Genomic DNA, 11,671 nt, shown 5'->3' with positions numbered 1-11,671 from the left:
GGGATGTAGGAGGAAACCAGAGGCACCCAAAAGAAGCACACACATTCATAGCGACAATAGGCAATCTCTACACAGAAAGCACCAGAAGTCAAGATTGAATATAGGTCACATGAGCAGTGAAGCAATGGCTCCACAGAGTCTACACAAGTTTAACATAACTTTGCCGATTTTTAGTTCTTTAGTTACATTCCACAATTAGGATAAACAAAACAGAAGCGTGTTTATAAAATCATGCATTGATAAGATGGGTTGTCATTGTTTTACGCAGGGTAAAGAGTCTAAAAGTATTGGACACACATTTAAAGTGAGAAGGGAAAGATTTAAGAGGGATCAAAGAGTTAAGACTTTCATACAGAGAGTGTTGGGATTATCAAATGAGCTACAAGATGCAGTGATAGAGACAGATACAATTACAATGTTTAAAAGAAGTTGGACAGTTACACGGATAGGAAGATTTTAGAGGGATATTCATCAAATATGGCCAAATAAGGCTCAGGTAGACATCTTGGCAGGCATTGACGAGTTGGGCTGAAGGGCCTGTTGTACCAAGCTATGAATCTTGGAGCATCTGAAAAACACTTACCCTCCTTCCACGAGAAGGATAAGAAGATCCGAGAGGATATTGCTGGACATGGAGTGTGTCTAGGTTGGTGTTGATTCCTGTGAGAAAAAGGTAGGCTGAAGTGAGAATTATTTGGGGTGACTAATAAGAAAATCTTAGCACAGCAAATGGAAATGAGCAGATTCCCTTAGCTGAGAGGACAACAGTTGGGAAAGTAGATATAAGTTAATTTGGTAGAAAGAGAGAGCAACGCTGAAGAACTTTGGTAGCGTCTGAAACTCTAGATTTTCACAAGAGACTACAGATGCTGGAATCTGGAGAAACAACCAGGAACTCAGCAGGTTGAACAGAATCTGTGAATTGTGACATTTCAGGTCAAAACTCTTCACGAGCAGGATTTTGATCTGGGAGAATCCACGATTCCTTTTTCCTCCGTAGATGCTGCACAACCTGCTGAATTCCTTCAGCAGATACTGAAGTTTGTTGCATGAAACTCACTGCCAGAAAATGGTGGGGGAAGAGAAAATCTCGTCACCATCAAAGAGCACCTGATCAATCACCTGGTGAGCCATCATCTCCACAAGTGCACACTAGGATCAGGAGTAACACCTCAAACCTGCCCTACTACGCTATATACACAAAATGTTGGAAGAATTCTGCAGGGCAGGCAACATCTATGGAAAAGAGTAAACAGTCAACATTTTGGGCCAAGGCTCTTCTTCAGGGCTGGATTAAAAAAAGAAAAGTCAGAGCAAGAGGCTGGGGAAAAGGGAGGAAAAGTAAAGTAAAGGTGGTAGGTGATAGGTGAAACTGGGAAAGGGGGAGGAGGTATGGCCCATGTCCTGCTTGCAAGGATAAGTACCAGGAGGGAAGTCAATGGGGAGGGACAAATGGACAAGGGAGTCATGTAGAGAGTGATCCCTGTGGAAAGTAGAAAGTGGGGGAGGGAAAGATGTGTTTTGTTGTGGGATCGCATTGGAGCTTGTATAAGCTGCAGAGGATTATGTGCTGGATGCAGAGGCTAGTAGGCTGGTAGGTGAGGTCAGGAGGAATCCTATCTTACGTGGGGTGGCGGGAGGATGGGGTGAGGGTGGATGTGCATGAAATGGAAGAGATGGGGGTGAGGGCAGTGTTGATATTGGAGGGAGGATAGCTCTTCTTTGAGTGAGGACACCTCATTAGTTCTGGAATAAAAAGCCTCATCCTGAAAGCAGATGCGGCAGAGACAGAAGAATTGAGAGACGGGGGTAGCGTTTTTTTAAAGTAACAGGGTGGGAAGATGTATTGTCCAGGTAGCTGTTAGAGTCAGTGGGTTTATCAAAAATAATAGTAGATACACTGTCTCGAGAGATAGAGACTGAGATTGAGTAAGGGGAGGGAGGTCAGAAATGGACCAAGTAGATTTGAGTGCAGGGTGGAAGTCAGAGGCAAAGTTGATGAAGCCAATGAGCTCGGCATTGGTGCAGGAAGCAGTGCCAAATCAGTCAGTGCCGTAGCATAGGAAAAGCTAGGAAGAGATACCGATGTAGGCTTGGAATATAGACTGTTCCATGTAGCTGACAAAGAGGAAGGCATCGCTGGGACCCATGTGAGTGCCCATGGCTACACCTTTGGTTTGAAGGAAATGGGAGGAACCAAAAGAAAAATTATTGAGAGTGCAAACCAGTTCCATCAGACAGAGGATAGTGGTGGCTGAACAAAACGGACTGGGTCTGTTGCCTACAACGAAGCAACGAGGCCCTCCTTTGAAGGATGAAGATTAACAGGGATTGGATGTCCATAGTGAAAATGAGACAATCGGGGCGTGGGACCTTGAAGTCATTGAAAAGATCTGAAGTGTGTGAAGTGTTACAGATGTAGGTAGGAAAGGACTGAACCAGGGGGATAAAACAGGGCCGAGGTAGGAAGATGTAAATTCAGTGGGGCAGAAACAAGCAGAAACAATGGGTCTGCCTGGACAGGTAAATTTGTATGTTATATGTTCATGGCTGGTTTACCTCAAGCCTCGGCTTGTCTTCTAAGCCAGTTTGCACAACTCTCGGTTCCACAATTTTTTGAAAAATTATCAAACCTTTTTTTAGATACTCCATTAATCTAGCTTTCGCCATCTTCCAATGCAGAGATTTCCGAAGATTTACCACTCACTTTGAAAAGATGCAGAATAATATGCTGAGAAGCATCCTTTTTTTTAAGCCAACACAGATACAATCACCTCAAAATCTTCAATAAATTCCTGTGATTCTACGACTCTGGACAGTGCTATCACTCTTTTCCAAAATATTCCAGTTGAAGAGGAAGAGGTGGTGAGAAATGCAGTACAGTAAAGGCTAAATTATACTTGTGCGTCAACTTGATGCCGTAACCTACGCACGTTGTGAGCATTTATACTTGTGCTTTGGTGTGTCTGCGTTGCTCTGCATACGCACACACCTGCCCATGCAAGGCTTCATGGTCTTGGTAGTCTTTCTTGGGCTAAACAAGTTTAAAGCGAGCGTCTTTTGTCATAAAAGCGAAATGTGTCCTCCATAATTTCAGAGGTCTGTAAAGCTTTATGGAAAGCATTGCAGCCAGAGTTCCTTCCCTGCCCTTCAGTCGCCCAATGGGAAGCTATTGCAGCGTAGGAGGAAATGCGATGCTACCAGGCAGACCAATCACAGTTGTTGCGGTCTGCGTTGCTGCGATGCGTAGTTACATTTTGGGAAAGGTGCGCGTCAGGCTACGGCGTAGGGATCCACGTAGGCTCTGCGTAGGGTTCGCGGCAATGCCGTACCTACGGCATTGAGTTGACACACAAGTATAAATCAGCCTTAAGAGTTATAAACAGGACTGATGGGATTTAGCCCAGATGTTTGAGCTATGAACCACTTTTGGGTTATATTCATTGCACCTGACTGGCTGACTCTGTTGTCCTTGTCTCTCCACCTTGTCTTTGTAAAAAAATTCCTCTCCACCTACTCTATTAGTCCCTTTCAAAATCCTAGAAGCAATTATACCTCTCAACCTAATATATTCTGTGGAATAGCAGCCGAGTGTATGTAATCTCTCCACATAATCTAATCCAATATTCTCCTTCAACCTTGGCTGATAAATGTTCACTGCTCAATCTAATATCTTGCCTCATCTTTTTAAGCCAATCCTTTACAAACAATTGCAAAACAATGTTTGGCAATGACTAGGTACTCGCAGACATCATTATCATTTTTTAGTGCCTGCAGTTTAAGATATTTCGATTTAAGGTTCATTTTATCACAGGTGGCAGCAAAAGGTTAAAATTTATGCTTGTATAAAACAAAGCTTAGCCATGTTAAGCTTATAGATTTACTCATTAATCAAAGAAACCACAAGTTTCCTGCTGCAGCCTTGGTTACGTCTTTCCCGAACTGCCTGCTCTTCATTATCCATGCAAGAGAGTTAGTAGTGTTCCTGGTGCAGTCAAGAGAACAGAAGGGTCACAGACTCAGTACTGGAACAACCATTCGACATTGAAACAAGGAGAAATTTCACAGGGTGAATCTTTGAACTGTCTACCCAAGATGGCTCTGGATGTGCAGTCTCTGAGTGCAGTCATCACAGGGATGGGGGTGGGGGGGAATGAGAAGACAGTAAAAGATTCAGGGATATAGAGTTAGTGACAAAAATCGTGCTGAGTTAAAAGATCAATCATGATCTAATTGAAAGGCAGATCTGCAAGTGGATTTGAATGGCCAACTCATTTCTTATATTCAACACTAATTATTTCTTGTCTTATTTCATTGTAGGATTTACAGAGGCATTTTGATCAGCTGTGAAAGTCAAAGATGGGCAAATGGAGTTTAATTTAGACAAGTAGAAAGTGATGCATTTTGGGGAGACAAATCAGGGTTGGTCATTCACAGTGAACAGTAGTGCTCTAGAATGGGGGGGACCTAGGACTTCGAGTACCTGCTTTCCTGAAAGTGGCGTCATTGGTGGTTTAAGGTAGTGAAGGCTTTTGGCATGCTGGTCTTTGTCAGACAATTGGGCTGTTATATCGCAGTTGTACAAGATGTTGGTGAGGCCATGTTATCAATATTGTATTCAGTTTTGGTCACTGTGCTGTAGGAAAGATGCCATTAAGCTGGAAAGAGCTTATCACATGCTGATTGTCACATGTACATGGAAACACACGGTAAATGTGCCATTTCATCAAATCAAATCAGCACGAGTTACCACATCTCCAGCACGCACAACTTACTAACCCTAAATGCAGGTCTTTAGAATGTAGGGGGAAACTGGAACAGCCATAGGAAATGAACATGGTCATGGAGAAAATGTACAAACTCCTCTCAGACAACGGCAGGACTTGAACCTCGATCTTATTCTTGGTGCTGGAGGGGAACATAGATAAATTCAATGCATAAGGTTGGCAAAATCAGGAACTGGAGGGCATAGGTTTAGGGTAAGAGGAGAGGTATTTAATCAAAACTTGAGAGACAGCTTTTTAACCCAGAGGCTGGTCTGTCTATGGAATGAGCTGTCAGAGGAGGTCATTGAGATGGGTATGAAAACAACATTCAAAAGGAACTTGGAGAGGTACACACTGTTGACAGGATAAAATTCTGGCAAATGGATTAGCTTAGTCTTGGTCATCATGAACCATTTGTATTGAAGGGCCTGTTCCCATGTTACATAACTCTATAAATCCAAAACAGGGGAGAAATCAAAGTCAAATATCCTACAGGGATGCAGATAATAGAAACCTGAAATAAACAGTTTCAGGCCAAGACCATTCATCAGGAACCATCATTTCCCCTCATAGATGCCGCTTGACCTGCTAAGCTTCTCCAGTATTTTGTGTGTGTTGCTCAAGATTTCCAGCATCTGGAGAAACATTTTGATCTCCTTTGATGACTGAGTTAATTATTAACCATCATTATTAATCCTGTTTGCCCAATGAAATCTTTTGTGTTTCTCCATTCAATAACTTCCTTCTAGAGCGACACATGAGACTGCAATGTTGTAATCTGGAGCAACAAACAATCTACATTTGTAAGAGGTTTTGTGTTGAAGCCCTGTCTAAGGTCCGATTGCTGTGTGACCTGCTGAATTGTTTCTATAAATTGTTTGACACCTTCTTCCCACTACTTCACAACATATGATTATTACCACACTGAAGGAGAGAATTCAATCCATCAACTCTCTATCAGCTTCTGATAGACCAAGCACATCAAACCCACTGTCCTGCTCCTTCTTCATAGATCTACATATTAGTACAGCAAAGTATGGACCTTTTGGCCCATGATGTTGTGCTGAACTTCTACCCTACTCGATTATTATAACACCTCCCTCCTCTATAGCCCATAACCCACCATTTTTCATTCATCCATGTGCAAATCTAATTGCCCCTTAACTGCCTCCAATGTACCAGCCTCTCATCACCAACAGCAGTGCATTCCAGGCACTTAGCACTGAGGTTAAAAAAAACTACCCCTGAAATTTCCTCTATTCTCTTTTAAAGGATACCCTCAGCTATTAAATATAACAGTGTTGGGAAAAAGGAGCTGGCTGCCCACTCTAATTATGCATCTTCTCATCTTATGCAGCTCTATCAAGTCACCTTTCCTTCAGTCCAAAGTGAAATATACTAGCTTAATCAACCTTTCCTCATAAACCATATTTTCTCTCAATTCTGGTTAAGCTGGCACTACCAAGCATGTGCAACAGCTTCCTGGTAGTCAAAAAGCTTAGAAATCTGACTAAAAACATCACTAAAAATCCCTTTCTAAGGTAAATTGTGTTAAATTATTGCCATAAACAATGAAGGGGCAAGCAATGGTGAGGAGAGTTCAGGGGATGAATCCAAAAGACCATAAGACATGGGAGCAGAATTAGGCCATTCAGCCAATTAAGTCCACTCTGCTATTTCATCATGGCTGATCCCAGATGCCATTCAACCCCATACACCTGCCCTATCACTATATCCCTTGATGCCCTGAGCAATCAGGAATCTATCAACTTCTGCTTTAAATATACTCACGGACTTAGCCTCCACCACAGTCTGTGGCAGAGCATTCCACAGATTCACCACTCTTTGGCTACAAAAATCCCTCCTTACTTTTTTCTAAAAGGTTGCCCCTCAATTTTGAGGCTGTGCCCTCTAGTTCTGGATACACCCACTGGAAGAACCATCTTCTCCACATCTACCTTATCTAGTCCTTTCAACATTTGATATGTATCAATGAGATCCTCACACATTCTTCTTAATTCCAGTGAGCCCAAAGCTGCCAGATGCCCCTAATATGTTAACCCCTTCATTCCCAGAATTGTCCCCTTGACCTCCTCTGGACTCTCTTCAATGACAATACATCCTTTCTGAGATACGGGGTCCAAACCTGTTGACAATACTCCACGTGCAGCCTGACTAGTGTCTTACAAAGCTTCAAGATTATCTCCTTATTTTTATATTATTCCCCTTGAAATAAATTCCAATATTGCATTTGCCTTCTTTACCACAGACTCAACCTGTGAATTAACCTTCTGGGAGTCTTGCACATAGATATCCAAGTTCCTCTGCACCTCTGATGTTTGAATTTTCTCCCCGTTTAGATAATAATCCACACTATTGTTCGTTGCAGTTGGATTTCCAATGTCCATGCAGTTGGCCCAGGAGCAAGGCTGAATCGCTCTGGAGAAGACACGAGGAGAAGTCAGCTCAGGCAGAGGAGATTCAATTTCGATGCTCATACAACTTCCTGGGTGCAAGGAGAAATCAGACCAGGCAGTGGCGATTCGATTTCAATCCTCGTTCTACTGGCCTGGGTGCAAGGTTGGACCGCTCTGGATGCTGAGCCAATTTGAAGAGCTTGAGAGCAGCTTCAGACTGCGAGACAAAATCTGGGTCCAGAGTGAGTTGCTGGGCAGCGTGGTCTAGGTCAGGGGCCCTTCACAGCAGTGGTTCCTGGGTCCTAGTGCAAGGTATCTTACGCTGTTTTGACAATTTAAATGCCAGTCCAGATCAGAGGTTGCTCTCTGCAACCTTCAGTCCTCTTTCCAGGGCACTGAGCCTTTCTCTGTTCCATGGTTGGGTCAGTTTAAACACTGGCCCAGACGGACTGAAAAGGCAGGGCATTGGTCAGGACAACAACCTATTATGCTCATTCTCTGTGATGGTTATCTCCACGATGCTGAGGCTATGAAGACAGCTCCAGCTGCTGTGCTCCATGCCAGCTAATGTGATGAACTGAACAATGAGGCTTTGGGCCTACTCTGGGCTGCTCTGGGTTTCAGATCTGAGGACTCAATTATTGTTCAGAATGCTTGAATTGTTCAATTCACTTCATCGCTTCAATTGTTTGCATGACTTTTTTAAAATTTTCTTGTGCATCAAGAGTTAGACTTATTTTTTTTCTTTAATTGGGTTCTTTCAGGTTTCATGCTTTGTGGCTACCTGTGAGCAAGCAAATCTCAGGGTTCTATGATTTATACATTCTTTGATAATAAATGTACTTGAATCTTCAAATACTTATCCACTTCTCTCTGAAGTACACACCATTGTTTCCACCCCTCCTAGAAGCAGTGAGTTCCACATCATAGCCACATGATGTAAAAATGTTTTCCTCATATCTGCTTGTATTTTTGGTCCAAAACTTTGAATTAAAACACCATGGTCCTTAAACCATAGGACATTCAGAACATCTTACCACTATGGACTCTCTTTAATCCTGACAATCTTATACACATCAGACTTCTTCCCAACCTCTCCTGTCTATCCATGAATCCCTCATTTCTGGAAGAACGTTAAAAAAAAAAACCATAAGACCAAAAGACACAAGAGCAGAATTAGGCCATTTATCCAATTGTACCTGCTCCGTCATTGCATCATAGCTGAAATTATTATCCTTCCCAACCTCATTCTCCTGCCTTCTCCCCATCATCTGATTAATCAAGGAACTATCCAAAAATCCTTAAAAATACCCATTGACTTTACCTGCACATCCATCTGTTGTAATGAATTCTATAGATTCATCTCCCTCTAATAAAGAAATTCCTCGTAACCCGCTCTAAATTGACGTCTCTCTGTTCTGAGGCTGTGCCCTCTGGTCCACATCCATTTTACCCAGATCTTTCAGTACTTGATAGGTTACAATGAGATATCCCTCCACCACTACCTCATTCTTCTAAACTCCTGAATACAGGCCCAGAACTATCAAATGCTCCTCATAGATCAACGCTTTCATTCCTGGAATTATTATATTGGACCTCCTTTGGAACCTCTCCAATGCCAGTATATCTTTTCTTAGATAAGGGGCCCAAAAGTATGGTCTGACCATTGTCTTATAAAGGCTCAGCATCACATCCTTGCTCTTGTATTCTCGACCTCTTGAAATGAATACCAACATTGCATTTGCCTTCCTCACCATCTGCAAGTTAATCTTTAGGGTATCCTGCACAAAGACTCCCAAACAACAGGAATTCTGCAGATGCTGGAAATTCATGCAACACACATCAAAGTTGCTGGTGAACGCAGCAGGCCAGGCAGCATCTGTAGGAAGAGGTGCCTGGTGCAGTCGACGTTTCAGGCCGAGACCCTTCGTCAGGACGTCGACTGCACCTCTTCCTACAGATGCTGCCTGACCTGCTGCGTTCACCAGCAACTTTGATGTGTGTTGCAAAGACTCCCAAGTTCCTTTTGTTTTGTATTTAATATTTCAGTAGTATTTGAGTAACATTGTAAATATATTGCTTAAATAAACATTCTTCTTCATTTAAATAAATCATTACGGGTTATATATAAAGATAAGTAAATTGGTCATGACCCTACCACATCATGCATATATACATACCTTACTTAAAGTAAAAATGAAACTAAAACAAGTTCTGGGCTCCAGTCTTTTTTCCTTTTAGAGTTACAAAACATAAGTGTCAATGAGAAATTTTTAAACTAAGTAGAGACAACTATCTTTCTGTTGAAGTGCATCAAGATGTTAAAGTTTTATAAAAGCACAGAACTTTCTTTTTCTTTGGAGTAGCATATTTTCTTCACGAAAGGGAAGATAAACAAGTTTAAAAGGCGTCAGAAAATTAAAAAATTCTCTGGTTCATAAACAATAAACACCAGGTGATAATAATGATTTTTAAAAAAGAGCAGAAATGGCTGGCTACATTGGACAAATTGACACGTTTGATTACACGACAAATAACTGGGATATGCTGACTGAGTTAATTAAGCAGCCTTATAAAGCAAATACAACAGCCAATGAGAAACAAGTACCAGTTTTGTTGAGGGCATTAGGGTTTAAAGGCATAAAGTTTGTTTCGATGTTTAACAGCTCCAACCAAATCAGCCGAAATGAGCTTTGTTGATATTATGGATATAATACAGGAACATTTAGAATTGAACCCATTTTGATTGTAGAATACTTTAGGTTTCATAAGTAGAAGCCAAAAGGAGAGTCCATTTCAGTACACGTGGCAAAATTGAAGAGATTGTCCGATTATTGCCAGTTAAGTGATGGGCTTAATGATGTACTGAGAGATCATTTAGTTTGTGGAGTCCTACAAGAAAGCATTCACAAATGACTCCTAACTGAAGCGCAACTTACATTTAAAAGAGCATTAGAAATTGATGTTTCAATGGAAACCACATGAAGAGATACAACTGAGTTATAGTTAGGAGTGAAAGTGAATGTGAACAAAATTGCAGAATCGGCTCTAGGCAGAAACCTGCCTGGCTGATAAACTTATGTTACTGTTGCGGCAGGGTCTAACATACACCAGTTTAATACAGATTTAAAGGAAAAACTTGCAGAAAATGCAACAAAGTAGGACACATACAAAGAGTACATCGGGCATACAAAAATAAATGAATTGCACAGAAAAGAGAAAAAGTTAAAAAGTGAAAATGCAGTTTCAGAAAGACTACTGATCTTTTTTGTTGATGAAAAATCTGATAATGATGAGAGTAACACAGGACTGGCTAGCCTTAAGATTTAAATATGAAAACTAACAATAGGCAAGCAATAGAGCTTATTCCAGAAGTAAATATCAAATTAATTAAAGTGGAATTGAACACTTGCTCAGCTGTTTCATTCCTTCCACAAAATGAATTTGAATGGCCTTCCAAATATTCTAAACTGAAGTCTGTAGACACCCAGCTAAGACCTTATACTGGCGAAAAGGTAAAGCCTATTGGAAAAATTGCCCCTGGGCAATACCAGTGGTCCCAGTAGCCAAGAAGAATGGATTTGTCAGGATTTGTTTTAAGGTTACCATCAACCCAGTACGAAAGGTAGATTGATACCCTCTGCCTGTCTTTTTCCTTTCAATTAGCTTTATGGTTTCGAGTTACAAAAAATAATACAATTGCACCTCTGATTTTTGACTTTTCTCCCAGTTTAGAAAATGGCCTTCACCTTTATTCCTTCTACCAAACTGTATGACCGTACATTTCTGCACACCTTACTCCATCTGCCACTTCTTTGCCCATTCTCACAATCTGTCCAAGTCTTTCTGCAGACCCGGCTTCCTCAATATTACTTGCCCGTCCATCTATTTTGTATCATCGACAAACGTAGCCACAAAGCCATCAATTCCATCACCAAATCATTGACATATAACATGAAAAGGAACAATCCCAATATCAAGGCCTACAGAACACCACTTGTCACCATCAGCCAACCAGAATAGGCCTCCTATATTCCAACTCTTTGCCTCCTGCCAATCAGCCAGTCTTCTATTCATACTAGTATCTCTCCTGTAATACCATGGGCTCTTAGCTTGTTAAGTAGCCTTATTAAAATTCAAAAAAAAAATCCACCAACTCTCCTTTGTCTTTCCTGCCTGTTAATTCCTCAAAGAATTCCAAGAAGTTTGTCAAGCAGACTTTGACATAAGAAACTTTGGCCTATTTTATCATTACTTTCAAGAACCCTGAAACCTCATCCTTAGTAATAGACTCCAACATGTTTCCAACCACTGGTCAGGTTAACTGGCCTATAATTTCCTTTCTTCTGCTTTCCTCCTTTCTTAAAGAGTGGGGTGAAATTTTCAATTTCCCAGTCCTCTGGAACCATTTCAGAGTCTAATGATTCTTAAAAGAGCATTTTACAGACACTGGGGTGTAGTCAATCTGATACAGGTAGCTTATCTACC

The sequence above is a fragment of the Mobula hypostoma genome, chromosome 1 (genome assembly GCF_963921235.1).
Source record: "Mobula hypostoma chromosome 1, sMobHyp1.1, whole genome shotgun sequence".
Classification (NCBI taxonomy): domain Eukaryota; kingdom Metazoa; phylum Chordata; class Chondrichthyes; order Myliobatiformes; family Myliobatidae; genus Mobula; species Mobula hypostoma.
This window is presented reverse-complemented; position numbering follows the sequence as displayed.